The 20752-nt window shown below is 42.9% G+C and overlaps 1 long non-coding RNA gene across 1 annotated transcript; it reads right to left on the reverse strand.

The window, feature by feature from the left end:
• Positions 1-1772: 1772 nt before the first annotated feature.
• LOC309525940 lies at positions 1773-10745 on the reverse strand. The gene is made up of 3 exons (XR_014216592.1): positions 10576-10745; positions 6954-7076; positions 1773-1866 (listed from the first exon to the last, which is right to left on the reverse strand). It is a non-coding gene; the product is annotated as an uncharacterized lncRNA (long non-coding RNA).
• Positions 10746-20752: the final 10007 nt, after the last annotated feature.

Raw genomic sequence — 20752 nt, forward strand, 5'->3', positions numbered from 1 at the left:
ATTTAAAGCATCTGTTAGCATTTGTAGTTATATTCAGTCTGCAAAACATTTGAAATGCAACACTATGCTCATCTATTTTCAGCAATGAAATGCTCAGTGGTCACTGTCTTTTATTGCTTGTACTTAGTGGTTTACAAGTCGTTTTATCGTCTGTGCATTAGCATAAGTAGTGTGCTATATAAAGCCTCCTAAATATATACTGTATCTCAGCAAGGCTGCTAGCCCATCGCAGAACGGAACCTCTGAGTTACATTCAACCGTCAAATACTGGGCAATACATTTCTAGGCAAAAACTTCACATAAGATACCCTAAATACACATCCTGTACAGGACTGACAGTCACAAAAATAAACCTGTACAAGATACCATTTTTCTTTACAAATATATTTAGTTGTGTGTGGCAGCAGCTGAGAGAATCTGTGTATTTCCAGGAGGCAACAGAACTCTGGAGCTGATGTTCGAGGTTCCTATCCCAACAATGAATTTGATAGGTAGTCTTGAGAAAATCAGTAGGGGCTGGTTCACACGCTTGCCCAACTATGGTTCAAGTACGTATGAGGGAGGAGTAGGACTGCGTACCCATACCCTGTGCACATGAAGCCAAGAATGATGTGACAACTATGTCTGTATGCACGTGTATGCCCCAAGTGCCATCAACACATTCGCTCAGGTGTGTAGAAAGGCATATTCACCTGTACCACCATCACATGGGGTTGATGAACGTATGAAATGCACCTTTGTGTTTCATGTGGCACAAAAGTTCTATCTGTGATGTATTGTCCATGAACAGTCTCTTGTTGGTAAACGCATCTCTTGAAGCTTCTGCCAACAAGCAAGCATGCCTTTGTGAGTTTCTTAGTAGGGAGGCAAAGACACCTACCTCAAAAGGCTGTCTTTAATCTTACTCTATGTCCTAAATCCTGGTACTGAAATCAGATTCTGTTTTTGGGGTTCCACCATCTTGCTGAAGCTAAGCAGCTTTTGGTTTGATCAGTACCTAAAAACCACATGCAGATGACTTTCCAGGATGGGAGAAAGGTGCAATACAAATAATAACATTAAATAAGCACTAAATAAACCCTGGTCTACTTAAGCCCTGGACACAGTAGCTGTTTCTGCTCCTTCTTTTTTTCTCTCTTTCTTTCTCTCTCTCTCTTTCTCTTTCTCTTTCTCTGCATGACTCCATTCTTGTTTCCCTAGGAAATAAATAAGAGATATTGATGTGAGAAAGAAAAACAGAATTCTAAGTGACGATGAGGGTCATTTAGTCCAACCCCCTGCAATGCAGGAATCTTTTGCCCAACATGGGGCTCGAATCCGCAACTCTGAGATTTAGAGTTTCATGCTGTACCCAATGAGCTTTCAAAGGTCCATGGCAGCTTTTCTTGGGAAGGCCTGGCCTATCTGAAACACTTCACATGTTTTCTTTCTCTTTCCCCTTCCCAATTTTTTCTCAATCTTTCATTTTCATATTTTGAATTATAATGGCTTTATTGAATTGTATTCATTGTTTTGGTGAATTTGTTGCTGCTGTTTGCTTTATTAATATGCCACAGTGTTTGATAATATAGTGCTTGCAATGTGTGTTGCTTTGTTAATGTTATCGTGAGCTGCTTTGCGCTCAACATTTGTTGTTCGAAATGAGGAATACTGTACAAGTATTAAATCAAATCTTCTCTACTATTAAATAAATGCTTAAAAACATCCCACTAACATCTTCAAAAGGCTCCTTAACAGGTCAGCTGAACAACTTCAGCTGGAACATGACTTACCTCCGTCTGCCTATTTGTAATCCTTCTACGCTGTTTTCACCCCTCCTTCTGCTATATCGCCGCATTCATTCATTTTCTTCCACCGCTAAATTCCCTGTTGGATAAACAAGCCAAGAAAACAAAAATATTTTGCAACTGAAATAAATTAGGGGGGGAAATGTGCAAATAATAGGTTCTGGGTGTAGGATGGATGCATGATGCAATCCAATACATGTTTAAGTTCCTCTAAGTTCGATGGGCCTTACTCTGGGCAAGCCCACAGAGGATTGCAGCCTTCATTTTCTATCTGCAAAGTTGGGCTGTTTAAATAGACTTCGCCACGACAGAACATGTTGAGTCAACTAAAACATGATTGTCCATTTTCACCATATGTTCTTTCTGTCTCTGCTGAAAGATCCAGTGAGAAATGTTTTCCACACACATCTGATTGGCAAATACACCTTGGGGCTGATCCAATTGTCCCTCACATCCTCTCCACCTCCTCCCATGTATGCTGCTTCATGCATCAGTTTCTTGGTGCCAACTTCCTCCCCCGCCTTTGAAGCAGCCATTCCACAAATAGAGAAAGCTGCATATACAGGAGAGCTTCGCACTCATAAAGCGTTCTTTAGGAGTACCTCCTCTAACAACATTGGGTTATAGTGTTACCTGTGTAAATCAGTTGCTTTACTTGTTTACACACAAACAAAAATCCTAAAATTCGTTGCTACTTACATTTCTGAGTTTTCAGCGGAAAACATGACGTTTTTATCCATGTAGACAAACAGATTGGACTGATTACTCAATGTGACTTAGGCGCTGCCGACACAAGAGTATGGTCTTTAAACGAATTGGGGGGGGATCAAAAAGCCAAATAATCCCTTTAATTATATGCTTAAGACCCTGAATGGAAGAAATTAAGGGATATGAAGAAACAAATGTATACTAATTATTCCTTGTTTTGCAGCAAATGTATTTCTATGGTAACCACTGTGGTCTTAGAAGAAATTAAATGACTTTTAAAATCAGATCATCAGCAAAGTTACCCAGTAGAGCCACAAACCAATACTCTTCCAAATAAGTTTTTAGATGATGAAGGAGAAAAGCATTCATTTCCCCAGCTGTTGGCCATTAGAACGACAAAATGGCATTTTCATTAAAAACCACCAAGTAAAGGTTTTCTTATTTGTTATGGGAGAAGGGTGTGGAGCTTTTCTGAGTGGGGGAGGGGGTCTTCTTTTAAGACTTTAAATACACTGCATGTCTCAACATAATATGGTATAGGGAAGATGTTAAGGACCATTTCCAGGGCCTACATTGTCTGGCGAATAGACAATGAAGGCACACCACCCCTAAATTTTTAGGTGCCTTCTTAAATGTAACTTAATCCTCCAGCCATGTAGCTTTCCTTTAATCCACCTGCAGTGCAGGGCCCATATTATAGAAAGATCCACAGACCCCCTTAAGAGTTTGGTACCTTTTCTTCTTATACTGCCTCCCATTCACCCAGTTGTATGCAAACAGATGGGGCGGAATCTGCTGTGCATCTTTAACATTTGATTTCCACTTCCATCTCCTGATTCTAAACCTTTAACTTAGAAGCAAGTTATGATTACAGTGGTACCTCGGGTTAAGAACTTAATTCGTACCAGAGGTCCATTCTTAACCTGAAGCAGCACTTTAGCTAATGGGGCCTCCTGCTGCTGCCGTGCCGCCGGAGCACAATTTCTGTTCTCATCCTGAAGCAAAGTTCTTAACCCGAGGTAATATTTCTGGGTTAGCGGAGTCTGTAACCTGAAGCATATGTAACCCGAGGTACCACTGTATATGAATGGGACGCATTTCTGCACAAACAGGACAGTCCCTGCAAATGAAGAAGGTTGACTTCAACCTTCAAGGGGTGGGGCTAGAATCCCCCATGGTCCACTGATTTATGAACCTAGGAAAATCCCAGTTTGAAGGATGCTGCTCCAGTTAGGGCCATTGGTCGGCTCATGAATCCATGGCCATATAAATGGTTCCTGGGGACCTGCAGGGTGGATGGAAGTCTCCTCTCTCTACCCTGACACACACACACCATCCCTGATAGCAAATTATGGCAGCTCTATTGCTAGAACTGTGACATTCTATTCAACATATTTTTGTTCTTTTGGGTCCTGTAGAATTCCTAGAATGCAAAGCTGGAATGTAACTTTCTGTAATGCTCCGGATCTTTTCTGCTGCAATGTCCCAAAAGTCTGGCCCATTTCACAGAAAAAAGGCAGAAAAAAGGCATTAGAAAGGCTAATGACTTCTTCTCCAAAGCCTGACTCTGGGTAGCTTCATGCTACAAATTATACCAGGTCATAAAAATGCAGCATTTCATCAGTAGGGACCATTACTGGCTGTAGTTCAGCATAATTAATATTTGCTCCCTTTCTCTGGCTGCTTAGCCATGCTCCCTGTCCTGGATGGCATCTATTCATAAGGACCTTTCCAAAACTAGCAAGCAAAGAAACAATTTCCCCTCCTGCCAGACAAATTGCAAGTTTCAGAGCACTTCTGTTCTTTTTTGCCTGAGACAGAGAATTGTATATAGTATCGCTAAGGAATCGATCCTCAAATTTACTCAGTATCTTGCCTTTTCTTCTTCAGTGAAAATCTAACTTTCAATTTAATTTCAGTAGGGTGTAAACTTTGTTAGGTGGAAGAAACATAAAATGTATTGGCAGAAATTATTGAAGAACTAACCCATGAAAAAATTGAAAAGAAATGAGAGAAAAATTAATGTAGTCAGAGAACAGAGGAACAGATTCTGGACCGTGTGCCTGAGCACAGGAATGATGGCAATGTGAAAGAAAACTGTTTTAATATTCAGTATCAGTGATGTATGGAAGTGAGAGCTAGACCATAAAGAAGGCTAATCTCCAAAGAATTGATGCTTTTGAATTATGGTGCTGGAGGAGACTCTTGAGAGTCCCATGGACTGCAAGAAGACCAAACCTATCCATTCTTAAGGAAATCAGCCCTGAGTGCTCACTGGAAGGACAGATCCTGAAGCTGAGGCTCCAGTACTTTGGCCACCTCTTGAGAAGAGAAGACTCCCTGGGAAAGACCCTGATGCTGGGAAAGATGGAGGGCACAAGGGGACGACAGAGGACAAGATGGTTGGACAGTGTTCTTGAAGCTAGCAACATGAGTCTAACCAAACTGCGGGAGGCAGTGGAAGACAGGAGTGCCTGGCGTGCTCTGGTCCATGGGGTCACGAAGAGTCGGACACGACTAAACGACTAAACAAAAAAAAATCAGTTGCAACTCATACCAAAGAAAAAGGTAAGCATTTTGCTGAAGACATAATTATACATTCTAGGGTTTTGTTTTTTTGTTTTGGCATCATTAACAGTCTGTGTCTCATCGTAGTAGCCCACCAGGTAATGATTCTAGAGCATATTAAAGCATTGCAATATTCCATATGGTTCTGTTTCTGAACAGAAATGATACTTAGCCTGGCTATGTAATGGTACAGCTCACACTCTGGCTCTGTAGGTTGTTTTAAATTGTTTTTAATATTATGTTTTAATGCTGTAAGCTGCTTGAGACCTTAGGGTGAGGGGTGGACAATTATTTATTAGTAGTGGTGGTGGTGGTGGTGGTGGTGATGGTATAAGTTGCTTTAAAAAAAGAAACACCCACTTTTTGCAGAAGCTTACTGTGCCAAGTACCTTGACCATTCCATAGCCGTCCACTAGGGGGTGTAGGAAGCCTAGCACCTTCTGCTATCTACTATGATTAATTGCACTGTCTGCCTGCCTCAGCTCCTCCTGCTGCTGGTGTCAGAATTTCAGAACATCCACGCTCTTGTGTGGCAGCCCACGGGTGCCCTCTGAAAGCCCAATATAAACACAGAGAACCCAAACCCCTGCTGCTGCACACCTCCTAATACGATGGCCACTATGCAACACCCCCCTGTTTTGTGACTTTAACAGGTGCACATGTATAGAAACAGCTTACTGAAGGCAATAGTGTCAACAACTCCTGAACAATTTTTTTTTCTTGTGCACAGATCTCAGGTTTTTAGGCCCTGAGCACCTGGATATGGGCTGATTTAGGCCTTAAAATAAGCTGTGTGAACAACCTTACTGCAAGCTACTCGTTTTGAAGGAAATTGGTCTGTCTAAAAGGCTAATGGATACACTCTCCCATTAGATCGGTCTGTATTATTGCCGGGTTGTATGTCAAATGCATTACTTAAGGCAAAGGGCATTGATTTCCAATGGGGTGACAGCTACAGGAAAATGACATGCAGATAACTGGCTGAAGGCTGACATTCTTCTAGAACAGGGGGGCGGGGCTGACACTTTGCATAGTCTACTGGCATACCTCATCTGTACTTAAGGTAAAGGTAAAGGGACCCCTCACCATTAGGTCCAGTCGTGACCGACTCTGGGGTTGCAGCGCTCATCTCACTTTATTGGCCGAGGGAGCCGGCGTACAGCTTCCGGGTCATGTGGCCAGCATGACTAAGCCACTTCTGGCGAACCAGAGCAGCACACGGAAACGCCGTTTACCTTCCCACCGGAGTGGTACCTGTTTATCTACTTGCACTTTGACGTGCTTTCGTACTGCTAGGTTGGCATCTGTACTTAGTGCTCCTCTATATACTCTATGGCATTAGAAGTGCCTGATGCACTGGTTGAGACCAAAGCACACCTAATCCTTTCTTCGCAAGACTCCAAACGCTAAGTGGTCCACCAGAAATTGGAGGGCCCCCCAATGGACCAGTTTAATGTCCCTTATTTCTACTTGGTTCTGGATAACTCTGAAGTGTTTGGAGTGTGTTACATACAATCAAGCTGTTAGAGCCCAGAAATAAGCTTTTTATTTTTCATTAGAAGTATTTTGTTTATTATTGAAATTTAAAATAAGAATCATAGAATCATAGAATCATAGAGTTGGAAGAGACCACAAGGGCCATCGAGTCCAACCCCCTGCCAACTGAACCCTTATCAGTTTTTAAATATTGACTGATTGGCAAGCAATGCATGGAGATCATCATAATTTGCTTTTACACACAGCACATTTCCATGTTCAGAGTGCTTCAGATACAATATCTCAGTAAGACTGAAATCAGCCCTGCAAGAAAGACCAGTATTAATTTCGCTCCCCATTATTGTCAGCTTTGTAGGGGGCTGGGAGAGAGTGTAGTGTCCTGTCAAGGCCCACCTTGTCAATTTACTGCTGAATTGAGAATTCAGGGACTTCCAAGCTCTCAGCTCAGCCTTCTTCCTTATTTCCCCTCAGGTTGGATTCTCAGTATTCTTGTTCACAACTTATGCTTTGTCATGACTGAAAGGAAAGCAATACAATATAATTTAAAGTAGCATAGATAACATCTGTGCAAAGCAAGGTGTAATATAATAAATCCCATAGGGCTTATTTGTTTCACACCTCACATTGTGGTACTCACAGCATCTTTAGATTTATGACCTCTTAATTCATAGTTTCATTAGAACTACAGCGTTAGCATTACTTAAGCAAAGGAAATCGACAATTAAAAAAGAAACTCAAAGTATTTCCCCCTGCCATCATGGTCATTTTGGGCAAACTTAGTCTATAAAGAGAAGTGTTGTCAGCAATGAAAGGAAGGGGTCATGCGCTGGGGATTCCTGCATGAGTGAGGAGAACATCTTCTCTGCCTGGTACTGAGAAGGAACACATTGCTCCAGGGAAGGTTGCCAGATGAAGATGCAACTTGTGGTCCCTCTCCTGGCGGCCACATTGAGGATAAAAACCTTCGTGAAACCTGGATTCAGGGTTCATCATGATCCGGAAAACCTGAAATCTGAGACTCAGCTACATTGGCAAAGAAAAAGCGCTTTATATGCGTTGTATATGCATTATAACACTGTGACACCAGATGGCGCTGTGGAGTTCTGTTTTTGCCAACCTGATTTCTCATACAAAGTTTGCAATGCGTTTAACTGAAATGCTTCTTTGATGCGTCTAGACTTCTTTGACTTCTTCGATGCGCCTGGACTTTACCACTGGATGATAGAATCAGTCTGAAGGCACATGCATTCCTTCATCAATCACAACCCAGAAAGATCCCTGTGCCAATGTTATAATTCTCATTTTACAGATGATCAGCGCTTGGCTAGATGTTATACAAGGCATAGAATGTGATGTGCTATCATCAAGCTGTGTCTCGTCCCTCTTGCAAACCAACAGTCCACTATCTGAGGGTGGGGTATACATACAGTGGTACCTCAGGTTAGGTACTTAATTCATTCCGGAGGTCCATTCTTAACCTGAAACTGTTCTTAACCTGAAGCATCACTTTAGCTAATGGGGCCTCCCGCTGCTGCTGCTGCGCCGCCGGAGCATGATTTCTGTTCTTAACCTGAAGCAAAGTTCTTAACCCGAGGTAATATTTCTGGGTTAGCGGAGTCTGTAACCTGAAGCGTATGTAACCTGAAGCATATGTAACCTGAAGTGTATGTAACCTGAGGTACCACTGTACTTTGCTAATATCAAGCCACTTTACATTTGTACAAATGTTACAAAGCAAAGGTGCAAGAATGGCATGGCCTGGTGACAAGGCCCTTCACTTGCATGGGCATTTGCCCTAGCACAGTGGTGAGGACCTTGTGGGCCACAGACTCAATGAAGCTATTTTCTCTCAATCCCATCCACCTGCCCTACATTTGATGTCATGCATACCATCAGAAGAAGAAGAAGAAGAAGAAGAAGAAGAAGAAGAAGAAGAGTTTGGATTTGATATCCCGCCTTTCACTCCCCTTCAGGAATCTCAAAGCGGCTAACATTCTCCTTTCCCTTCCTCCCCCACAACAAACACTCTGTGAGGTGAGTGGGGCTGAGAGACTTCACAGAAGTGTGACTGGCCCAAGGTCACCCAGCAGCTGCATGTGGAGGAGCGGAGACACGAACCCGGTTTCCCAGATTACGTGACTACCGCTCTTAACCACTACACCACACTGGCTCTCAGGTGGGCAGAGCAGGTAAAGGTATGGCTCCCTTCAGAAAGTGGATTTGCACCTGCTGCCAATGAGGTGGTCAGAAGCTCCTGCAAACCTGCCCATGCAGTTTGATTCAAACGGTGCAGGCAAATGAACACACTTCACTTGACATCAAGGTGATGTCAGGTGCTTGGCAGCTGAGTGATCCCACCCATCTGTCAAAATGCCCCCTGGGGGTTGAGGGAGGTCAGAATCCAGCCCACTGGCTGTATCAAGTTCCTCACCTCTTCTCCATCATAAGGAGCGCAAAGCTAGGAACTCAAATTTCCTGCAGTGCTCTGCATAACAACTGAACTGACCTCAAAATGCATTGATTTCTGCAAGGTTGCTGGCTTGAAACAGAAGTCCATGTGTCTACTTGAAAGAAGAACTACTTGAAAAAGCTCTGAATTTAATTTATCAAGGAAAAAGCCTGGAGTAGGTTAGTACATATGCTCATGGAGTTATATCGGTCTTCCATATCTGCCAAGAGGATGGAGCTTATCCTTACTAAGTGCCCCCCCCCCCGCTGCAAGTCTTCTCACCGTGACTCTTACTCCCTTTCTTCAAATTATTTTACTCAAGTTCTGTAACTGAGCTGTAAGTGTGCAAAAAAGGAACCGGTGAAAAATGGCTGGGGGTATAAACACAAAATGGGAGATGGGAAATAGGTGTAGACACAGCTTTATTAGGGTGCTAAAGCATCCTGTTCATGAATTTCTGGCTCCTTTCCATCTAAAATAGGTATGAGTGGCAAATTGTTGAAGATGGCTGGCTATGTGAAGTTGAAACCTTCAGAAGACTGGAAAGAAATCCAGCAGTTAATAAGTGAGCTGCTTCACAAACAATTGGGCCCTGAGGTGTCATGGTGGATGGGAGTAAAAATATGGCAGCTAGGATCTTGCAGGCAACAGAGTAAGCAAACATGAAGAACAATCAGAACAAAATTTAAAATGTATCCACCCCTCCCCCCTTTCTGGTGTCCTGGTCCTGAGTTCAGAATTTCTTTATATATCCATGAGATAAACTTTTGGTAAGCCAAGCAGTTTGATTTGCAACATGAAATCTTAAAATCCCTAAAGTTCCTGCCATAAGTGTCTGGGTGGTGGTCCAGATAGTGGCCTTGAAATTTTCCCAAACGCAGATATTAAATGGATAATTAGCCAAAAAAGTTAACATTGGCTTGCTTCTTCAACGACTTCCTCAAAAAGGAAGAAAACCGGGAATTGCAGTCTAAGTCAATGATGTTTTATGTGTCTTCTGGTACCCAAGCTTAATACATACACACACATCACAGAATCACACACACAGACTTGTTAAAGAAGAGCAGATGTTTGACTGTTTCCTCTAAAGAAATGGTAAAAATCTGCCAAGAGTGGTGAAGTACTGAACTAGCATAATGGCATGATACAAACATGCTGTAAAAAGCAGCAGGAGGTTGCCACAAACACTGAATTTCTAGATGATCAGTTTACCACACATTCTACCAAACAATGGCAGCTGATATGTGAAAGAAAATAAAAGAAAACCCTTACTACTTGATAGGATTAGGCAGTTGAGCAAGCTACCTCAGGGTAGTTTACAAAGGTGCATGTCCACATTTACACACACACACCTTGCCAAGGCTGTTTGGGGTAGCCATCTGTTCCCATCATGATATAGCAGTGTTCCCTATGGGGCATTTTATACTATGGCACAGTGCGGCTGGTCATCGGAGCTTGCATAGCACTGTGCATGAAAACCCTGGTGATCAGCTGGTGGCCAGGGCTTGCATAGCTTGCTGCACAGTGCAGAGTTTACATGCAGAGCACTTTTCAAAAATAATTCACCTGATGTAATTGCAATGTCATATGATCGATGGGTGGCTGGCTCTCCCCACCTCTTAAACTTGATCTATGGGGTTGCGGGAGATAAGGATTTGCCCCATTATATAGGGCTGAAGAATGGGAAGGTATGCTCCTTGCAACCCTGTCGCTACTTGAAGCAGCGGCAAAGCTTGTTCCGTAAAAGAAGAGAACGCAATGTTACCCTCTGCCATATTCTTGTAATGATAAACATCCTGAGACCACAAAAAATTACTAGCATTCCTCATCACCCAAAGGATGAATGCTTGCTGCTTTTGCCCAACCACCAGTGAAGGCTGCTCCATTAAGGCTCTGTCAGCCCTCAGAGAGCCCCAAGCTGCCTGCCGCCTTATTTGTAACCTACCAGAAGTTGCCCTGCCTGTCATTGGCTAAGGCTCCACCAACTGCTGGTCTCACTGCCTTCGACCCTGCCATTTTCAGTGGGCACCACCCACTGCTGGGCCGCCACCGAGTGCTAGCAAGAGAGCAGAGCAAATCGTTTGGCTCAGCTCTATGCCAAAGAGAATGTGTCTCACGATAGACTCAACTACATTGCGGCGTAATAGAGAGTATGCAAAAGAGTAGCAACCAAGATTGCACAACTCTTCTTTTTTTAAAAAAAATAAAATCAGAAGAAGCATAAGGAAACAACAAGCTGATGCAAGTGTTGGGTAGATGCCCCATAAAAAGAGTTATCTCATGTTATGGTTTATGAGGAAGAACATATTAATACTACAAAGGTTACCAGGAAAGTACAACAAATCCATCATCAAGGCAGTACAAGACATCTGATAGTGGCCTACCTAGACAGTGAATAGCCCAAACTAGGATGATTATCTGCTAACCTAGGGCTTTTTTACTCAGCCCCGTGGATGCAATGTGCCAATTCCAGTCTCAAAGTGCAGAAGTTCTACAGCAGCTACAACCACACCCAAGTTCATCTTTTCACTGAAACTGGGGGACAACATTGGTGGGAAAGCAGCATATTTGGTGGTAAAGCAACTTCAAATCCAATATGCTGAGAATGATCAACAGTGTTGTAACCTAGTTAAGAAAATCTTAGTTAGTGAGTCATGAGTGTCTTGATCTGTTTAATCTATTGTTAAAATTTGCACATGGATGAAACACATATGTCATAGCAAGCATCATCTTAGAAGAGGCAGCCTCTCCTTTGTGAGAGATGCAGGTGGAATGCCTATTCTAAGACAATGCTTGCCACATAATTCTTAAGTTAAATCTGCTTCATTCAAGGCAATTATTTAGTCAATTAAGACTGCACTCCTGACCTCACTTACCTAGGAGTCAGACCCATTTAATTCAATAAGATTTAAAGGTAAAGGGACCCCTGACCGTTAGGTCCAGTCATGGCCAACTCTGGGGTTGCAACACTCATCTCGCTTTATTGGCTGAGGGAGCCGGCGTACAGCTTCCGGGTCATGTGGCCAGCATGACTAAGCCGCTTCTGGCGAACCAGAGCAGTGCACGGAAATGCCATTTACCTTCCCGCCAGAACGGTGCCTATTTTTCTACTTGTACTTTGATGTGCTTTTGAACTGCTAGGTTGGCAGGATCAGGGACCAGCAATGGGAGCTCACTCTGTCACGGGGATTCGAACTGCCGACCTTCTGATCAGCAAGCCCTAGGCTCTGTGGTTTAGACCACAGCACCACCCGCGTCCCAAATAAGATTTACTTCTGTGTAAAATTGTTATTTACACTGACATGAGAGTAAGTTTCATTGACTTCCATGGGACTTACTTCTGAGTAGTGATAATAATAATTAATTATAATAATTTTATTATTTATTATTTATTATTTATACCCTGCCCATCTGGCTGGGTTTCACCAGCCACTCTTACAGAATATATAAAACATAATAAAGCATCAGACATTATAAACTTCCTGGTACAGGGCTGTCTTCAGATGTAATGAATAATAATTTTATTATTACTACTATGCAAGTAGACATGCATTGCATTGCACAGCAACAGTTTTGATGGATTACTCTAACTGATTATTCAATTATTTGTTGCAGCTCTAGTGTTGAACAATAATCATTCTGCAATAATCATATTCACAACTTGGATTCATTTCTGTGCCATGTGGAACACTAAAGGAACAGCTGCCTCTGTGGGTGGCTTCTATAACTAGGTATTCCGGGAAGCAAAGAAATTGTGGTGCCTAAAATCTTTATCTCCACACTATAGCTTCAGGTGGCATGTACTCTGTTATCACAAAAGTTGCTCCTTGTCACCAGGTGTGTTGCCTTCACTTAGGGGTAAGTTTCACTATGCTGCTCCAATCAGTAATATAGCACTCAGTTTAGCAGCACTAATTTGCTTTTTTTTTAGCAGTAAAAATGCCAAGGTGCAATTGTTTCAGTTTAGCATGATTTCCAGCATACTGTCTGATTATACTCTATGATTTCCTACAAACCCTCTGATTACACTCTTATTGGGGGGGGGGGGTTACGTACATACAGTCTGATTTTATGCATGCTTGCTAAGCAGTAGGCCACACTGAATTCAATGGGATCTGTGGACTGTAGTTATAACACTCCACTGCATTTCATCACAGTCAGCTACAAAACTGTCTGATTATTTTCATCCCATCAGCTTCTTGAGATCTTTAATAACATGATCTATGAATAATACTATGCATGTAGTCCTTACCCTAAGTGCTCAAGGGCTTCTGCCATAGCTGTCAACTTACAGATTTGAAAATAAGGGACCAGCAGCCAAAATAAGGGACCTGCAGCTTCACCTGTTTCAGGCACTCCAGTCTTCCTGTCCTCCTGCAGTCTGGTCAAACTCATGCTGGTAGCTTCAAGAACACTGTCCAACCAACTTTGTAACCAGAGGTTCAACTGAATAGAATCTGAATCACATGCACCACAAGGCGTATGCAGCCTCAACTTAAGATGGCTCCCCGGACTGGCTTTGCACTGCAAAGTTTGCAGCAGCACGTGCAACAAAATGGCGTCTAGCATTCAAAAAACCCCTCAGCTTGCATTAACTAGCCACACACAAGGCATGCAAGCTCCACCCCCCCACCCCTGTCATTCTTAGACTTCTTATTGGGTGAGCAACACAGCCAAGCAACACAGTTGGAGCCTCCCTCCTCCCTGGCCAGCAGGGAGGGAGAGGAGCTGCTTCCTTTGAAATTTAAGGGACATCATTTAAGGGACATTTAAGGGACAACCATCAATAAGGGACAGCAGCTGGACATGGCGCTGGAATAAGGGACTGTCCCTTCAAATAAGGGACACTTGACAGCTATGGCTTCTGCTTTCTAGCCAGCTGCAAAATGCAAATGTTTCTCCTGGACAGGAGAGAGTCAAAACAACTTCTTCTTGCTCTCCTGAAACAGACAGAATGCTGCTTTCAACCCACAGCCTTGCAAGTAGGTGGGGGCTCCTGGGGTCTGTCCCAGTGGTGACTGGTGCCCATTGGGAATGGTGGGGCAGAACCCTGGCTGCATATTGGGCAGGGGGAAATACTGCATTGATGGAGTGACACCCGCAGCAGTGAGCAATGGGCTGAGCGAGCAGAGCACAATGCTCAGGAGCACCAAGTCCACATCTGGAAGCAACCTAGCTGTTCTTCGCTCTCCGTACGTTTGCAAGCACGATTCAAAGTGTTGGTGCTAACCTTTAAAACCCTAGACAGCCTCAGCCCGACATAACTGAAGGAGCGTCTCCACCCCCATCATTCAGCCCGGACACTGAGGTCCAGCTCCGAGGGCCTTCTGGCGGTTCCCTCACTGTGAGAGGTAAGGTTACAGGGAACCAGGCAGAGGGCCTCCTCAGTAGTGGCGCCCACCTTGTGGAACGCCCTCACATCAGATGTCAAGGAAATAAACAACTATCTGACTTTTAGAAGACATCCAAAGGCAGCCCTGTTTAGGGAGGTTTTTAATGTTTGATGTTTTGTCGTGTTTTAATATTTTGTTGGGAGCAGCCCAGAGTGGCTGGGGAGACCCAGTCAGATGGGTGGGATATAAATAAGTTGCTGTTGTTGTTGTTGTTATATTAGCCCCACATCACATGGCAGTCTGGATCTGGGAAGATGTAACTGCATTCCCTGCTTGCAGTACATCACTGACTGCCTCAGCTTCAGCAAACATCAAGGTAAACAAAAGCCTAGGAAGATGATCCTTTGTTCACCTGATGCAACAGAGCCCTATTTCCTTTGCACTGTTTTAATTACAACTGCTTTAGTATTTAAAAAAATGCAGCTACCTGACTCCGTTGCAGAACTTCTGTAGACTTCATTTAGATTTTTAGCACCCTTGATCCTGAAGGCTCAAAATGAATGCTACCTTCGTCGCCTTAGGATCCTCCTCCACAAATCGCACTTGTTCTCTTTCAGTATATTCACTCTGCACTGTCTGCAGTACTGATTTCCTAAGGGCCAGATGTCACAGGCACTCAGGATAGATCCGTCCAGTGCTTTTTTTCTGGGGCGATGCAAGGGTACGCATACCCCTAAACATTTTGTGAATCTTTGTACTTTTGTCCATTTACTGTATTTACTTTTCCCAATCTGAACTATAAAATGGTGGTTTTCTTGAATCAAAATGAGAGTACCCCTAAACATTTTTTTAGAAGAAGAAGAAAAAAGCACTGGATCCATCTCACAATATCCTTCTTCCACTTCCCTAGCCTTGTAGGATTTGTCCAGGTAAGTCCAGATATTATTGAATGCTTGGAATAGAGGCCACTTTTGAAAACCAGTATTCTTCAAAGATTGCTGCAAGGGGCGGGGAGCAGATGACAACTATAATATTGTTGACAGAGGTAGGAGGACTCCCGAGGTGAGTAAGAGCAGCTCTGCAAATGGATAGGTTTGTTGAGGCATGCCTGGAAGAGCATCAGAATTTCCTTTTGGCAGAAGTCGGATGACGGTGGTTATTGAGGTAGCTCCTACAAGCCTAATTTTGCACACCGGCAAATCCCTTGAGTCATCCTTAACCAGGCGGCAATGTCCACCAAGATCTGATTATGAACCATGTATTCCGGTGACCCAAATGTTTGCAAGGCAACGGACTGGGACAGATAGATAGTATTATGGAAATCATCCCATTCAGGTTAGATCAAATGAAAAAGGATTGGAACAGTGGAACTGCAGTAGGTTTGCAAGCGCTTAATAATGAGACTATCTGTAATGTACTTAATTCTTCCTTAGCAAGACTGATGGTGAAAGCCTATGGAACAGTACTAGTAAAAATATTTGCAAGCTTAGTCACGAACTTGCTGGGAAAGTCAGATTTTTAAAAACACACAACAACACAATTTTTAATTGAACTACTCAAATAATAAACACAGACACCTTCTTTATCCTCCTAAAAGTATCTCTTTTATCTTGGTGTTACTTTTCTGCCACTTAAGCTCATTTTACTGATATTCAAGACTTGGAGCAACACTCGAAAACCATCAGGGAAGCATGCAGTAATTAACAGATGCTCTTCAGTCCCTTGTCACATAACCAATCCAATAAATTCAATAATAATTCCTTAATGGAATAAAAGCTGAAAGGATGAGCCTGGACCTGGAAATGCCATAAACATAGTAGCAGAACATTAGAAAGAGAAGTTAAGGCTAATGGACCTGGAAAGGGTTTGTGATCACATCTACCTTTCTCTCATTTACTGTTCACCTCCTTGTTTTATATTCTTGTAAACAAATGGATCTTTGATATAAAGGGTTGAAAGGGATGCCTATTGATTGATGCGCCTACCATGCTAGCAGCACATATTTTTTCGTGGTGTAGTGGATAAAGAGTGCAATTATCTTCCAGCCTTGTCTCTCCATCTGACAGTGACCTCATAGGTGTCAGGGCAGGACTTGGCCACAGGCAGCAGTCAGAGGTGATCCAGGAACTTGGAATCAGCAGCTATGGGATGGAGTCAGTACTGAAAGACAAAGCAGGAACAAGCCAGGAAGAAGGGCTATAGGAACACACACAAAAAATAATAATCAGGAAGACCTTGTTACTCAAATAAGGCTTAACAGAATAATAAGTCCTCTTACAACTGTTCCTGTCCAGGTTGATCCAATGACCCAGTGCCATAGCATAGTTTCTATTTGCCCCACCATTTTCCCCAGGAAAACTCACTCTTTACCACTAAAACGTCAACTGGGTCAAACTTCACAAATCTGGGTTACTGGAAGTTAAGGCTGGTGCCTTAATAGGTGTGCCTGGTGATTAGTAATGATGTTGTGCAATGATTTGTAAGTCATGCTTGCTTACAACTTACCCTCCATGCCAAATCCAGGTGGGGACCAGCAAAAAATGTTCAACTATGTTGTCTGGTCCTGTATTGCCAATTAAGTTGTTTTTCTTTAGAAATACAGTCCTCCGGTGAGTTCACCCATGCCTGTTTGTTGCTCCACCCCCATCGTTCAGCCCGGACACTGAGGTCCAGCACCGAGGGCTTTTTAGCAGTTTCCTCACTGTGAGAAGTGAGGTTACAGGGAACCAAGCAGAGGGTCTTTTCGGTAGTGGCACCCGCCCTGCAGAATACCCTCCCATCAGATGTTAAGGAAATAAACAACTCTGACTTTTAGAAGACATCTGAAGGCAGCCCTGTTTAGGGAAGTTTTTAATGTTTGATGTTTTATCATGTTTTTAGTATTCTGTTTGGAGCCACCCAGAGTGGCTGGGGAAACCCAGCCAGATGGGTGGGGTATAAATAATATATTATTATTATTATTATTATTATTATTATTATTATTATTATTATTATTATTATACCAAATTGAGTTATTAACTCATCAGGTGCCAATTTAATAATCTCCAGAATGTTACAATGGTGGGACCTTTCCCCCCTTATATTTGCCTTAAGTAATTTTATTTGTTATTGTTAGGGTTGCCATCTCTGTTTTACCCTGACAGGATTCTGTATCTTTGACAGTTACAGAACAGGAAATAATGAAGAGTTGGCTGTCATTCAGCAGCTGGAGGAACTGAACCCCTGTCAGGGACAACAGCAGTAGCAACACTATTCTTGGATGTAAAACTGAAATCCCAAGTGCACTGTGCTACCTATGAAAAGAAAAGAAAAAGTCAGACATACCATGTGCCTACATTCCCCAAATTTATAATAGCTAAGCCACCCTACCCACCTCCTGGCACTTCCTATTTATAACCAGAGGAGCAGTCATGGCTGCCCCTCCAAGGAATTATGAGAACTGTAGTTTGTTAAGGTTGCTGACAATTATTTGTTGTTGTTTAGTCGTTTAGTCGTGTCCGACTCTTCGTGACCTCATGGACCAGAGCATGCCAGGCACTCCTGTCTTCCACTGCCTCCCGCAGTTTGGTCCAACTCATGCTGGTAGCTTCGAGAACACTATCCAACCATCTCGTCCTCTGTCGTCCCCTTCTCCTTGACAATTATTAGGAAACCCCTATTTGCCTCACAGAATTACAATTCCCAGAGTAGTTTTAACTACCAATATCTCTTCCCAAGGAACTCTGGGAATTGTACCTCTGTGAGGGGAAAGTAGCAAACATATTGTGGCATAGTCTTTGGACCCCAGCACATAGTTTGGGAATCTCTGCCTGGTGCAACCAGAGAACTGACAAGCTCATGTGCCTTAGGATCTCAGGCGCCTTGGTGCCTATGAAGGTGAGCTGGAAACCAAACAAATTCAACTATACCAGTAGAATTCAAAAGCTCTACCCTCAGGAGAACCCTTTCCAAAAGAAAACAACAGGTCCATCCATCAGAGGCAAAATGTCAAAAAGAAACCTGTTGAAGGAAATGCACTTTCCAGAACTTTAGCGTAGTGGAGCTCATAATGAGGGTTCTGCTGCGCTTGTCACAGGAAGCGAATGCTCCACATTCTCCAGTAAGAAGAAGAATGCAGTTGAGAAAATCTCCCAGTGTCATTTAACCCCACACTCTATCCTAACTCGGCTCCGGGTACCGTTTCCTCTGCAGGCTGTAATTTACTAAATCCATCTGCTGCGTTTTGGAAATGCTGCATTTCAAGGCTCTGATATATAACAGAAGGTCAAAGAGCGATGCAGGCCCTCTCATTTTGAAGCAACTTGAAAGAAAAGAAAAAGGAAACTTACATTTAGGAATAGACATGATTAACTAGGGGAAATCATATTAGGACATTCCAATAAATGGAATGGAATAGCTTTTACCTCCAATTAAGCTAACTGTGCTTCAAGGAAAAATATTTATATACAAATATAAAAAGCTAAGGAATGCTAAGCTTCACAAAGATGAAAGACTTCCAACACATAATTTATGTTTAGTTTTTTATCATCCTTAAAAATACCTCTATAAATGAATGGGCAATCAGACCTGATACATTTCTTTTGTCACTGCATTTTACTTCCTTTTGCCCGGATTTTTTCCCCTTAAGAAACTTGTGATTGATCAGCTATTAACTCCTCTCTTACAACTGATTATCCTCTGCCTTTTAATTTCCACTAAGAATGCAGCACTTCCTATTATACATTTTATGTGCATATACTAAAGCTGCAATCTTGGGAGACTTGCTATTCCCACTTAAGTCTTGGTGAAATTAATGGGATTTAGGTCTGCATAACTCTGGATATGGGATTATGTAGCCTTGAATTTGCATTGATGGTTTGATTTTTAAAAGGGATGTACAGCAGACAGGGGTTTTAATTTCTATCAAGCCATCTTCTGTGGGTGAGAGCAGCTAAAGATAGGGTTTCTCATAACTCTCTTAGATGGAACTGTGGCTCTGTTCAACTCAAGCATGCACATTAACTTAATTAACTGAACACCAGCAGCAACAAAAGGTATTACCTTGTCTACCTTCATTCCACTCTTAATCACTGAAATAAAAGCTGAGACTTACACATTATGGCTATTGTGCAGAAGCTGATTCACAGAGCTGTCCATCCGTGGCTGTGATGAACATCGGATGTTGCCATACAGTAGGGATTGCTGACTTTGTGTGCTCTGGACTATAACTCCATTCATCCTCAGCAACTGACCTTGCTGGCTGAGGCTGATGGCAGTCGTAATTCTAAACACCTGGGACCTTATATATCAGGGATAGATGACCTCTGGCCCTGCAGATGTTGTTGGACTCCAGCGCCTATCATCCTCAGTCAGCATTGCCAATGGTCTGAGGTGGTAGGAGTTGTAGCCCTACAACATCTGGAGGGCCCCAGGTTCTTCATTCTTGCTATATAGGAAAAGCACTGCAATCACCACACAAAAAGCATTGCAATTATGGACACCTCATCATTAGAGTTCAAACCTCCGCCTCCCACCACAAGTCTTGAACTGGGAACTTTCCGCTTAGTACGCAAGGCTCAAAGTACGCATTACATGGAAGAGGTTCCTAGACAGTCTCTTAAGAACTGTGTGGAGTATTATATCCAAAACTGGATCACTTGTGGGAGAGGGAGTGGGGAACAGCATCCACATTGTCTTCAAGGCCATCTGTGAGATGCAGGGAGTCAGTTGCACACACACCCCCCGGCACCAGCAGTAACCTGGCTGCTAAAGAGTCAGTAGAACAATGCCCAATGAATTGTCTACAGCCAATTCCTCTGAACAGAATTTCTGATTTAAAACAACAACATAATTCACTGCTGTATGCCAGAGGTGCTGTTGCAACTCAATCCCACTTTACTGCTCTTGATAACTGGTGGAGAAACCCCCTTGCCGCTATGAATATTTGGTTGTCTGTTGTTTGTGACATACACAGCAAGACTTGGAAGCCAATTTCAAATAAACGTTACTGGGCTATGAGGTTACCTTCTCCCCCCCAAAAAAAGCCCCCACATTTTAATATGATTGCACAAGAGGACAATTTAGATTTTGTGATGGGGCAGGCGGGGAGAGAAGCCCAGTGATGACACATGTATTTAACACTGCAAGTCTCCTTTTTCCCCTTTCAAAAAAAGGCGAGCTGGCAAGCAGCCCTGGATCTGCTCATTTGCCAGCAACAGATGTCTGCACACATACAACACTTTTTGGAGCAACATGCAGTCCGAGCATGTAGCTTTAAAAGCCCTGTTTTGAGTGGTATTAAAACAATTGCTTTTGCAAGCAGTGTCTCCAGGGTCTCTCTGTAAATGTGGATCTTTACAGCTTCATCCATTTTCTTTAAAACCCATTTTGCCATTTCATAAACGACTACAAGCATATATAGTCACACCCTA

Source organism: Podarcis vaucheri (assembly GCF_965113315.1).
Source record: "Podarcis vaucheri genome assembly, chromosome: 2".
NCBI classification, from domain to species: Eukaryota; Metazoa; Chordata; class Lepidosauria; order Squamata; family Lacertidae; genus Podarcis; species Podarcis vaucheri.